Below are 752 nucleotides of genomic sequence, written 5' to 3'. Positions count from 1 at the left end.
GGTGGGAATGAATGTGTTTGAGACAGTGATGTTGGCACAGGATAGAATGGCTTTTAGGGCTCTTGTACATAGGGTTGCTATGAGTCACAAACAACTCGATGGCAAATAACAACAACACAACAACATGCAAAATTATCTTAATTTAAATTTTTTGAATGTTCATTTTCTCATTTTTCATATTTGTGACGTTTTCCCCATCAAATCTTCAATCACATCCTCTGTTTACTGTTGTTTTGTCACTTTTTCTGGAATTCATATCTCACATAAGCTAATCCTCTTGATACCACATCAATTTTCTATTTTCTTCATTTTTCTTTCTTCTTTTATCTGATTGTTCTACTAACAAAATAATAGTGAAGGATTTGTTTTTTATTTCACTAATTTCGTTTCCTATTGATCCAGTTCCACTCTTTTATTCATATGTTACCTATTTCTGAAATTTTAATAATTTGAATTTCAATTTGCTGGTTTTATATTATTTCTAATTTTCCATTTAACTGCAGCCTTCAATATTGATTGCATCTCAATGTCAAGGATACAAAAATTCTCAACACTGGGCCTATAGACAACATCATTATACATAGAGAAAAGATTAAAATTGTGAACTACTTCATTTTACATGGATCCACAATCAATACATTTGATACCAGGAGTCAAGAAATCGGGAAATGCATTGTTGTTGTTGTTTGTTGTTGTTGTGTGTCGTCGAGTCGTTTGCGACTCATAGCGACCCTATGCGCAACAGCCCTAAA

This window comes from Elephantulus edwardii, unplaced genomic scaffold, assembly GCF_000299155.1.
Source record: "Elephantulus edwardii isolate Elephantulus edwardi_28Jun2011 unplaced genomic scaffold, EleEdw1.0 scaffold00133, whole genome shotgun sequence".
NCBI classification, from domain to species: domain Eukaryota; kingdom Metazoa; phylum Chordata; class Mammalia; order Macroscelidea; family Macroscelididae; genus Elephantulus; species Elephantulus edwardii.
Note: the sequence above shows the minus strand (reverse complement) of the source record.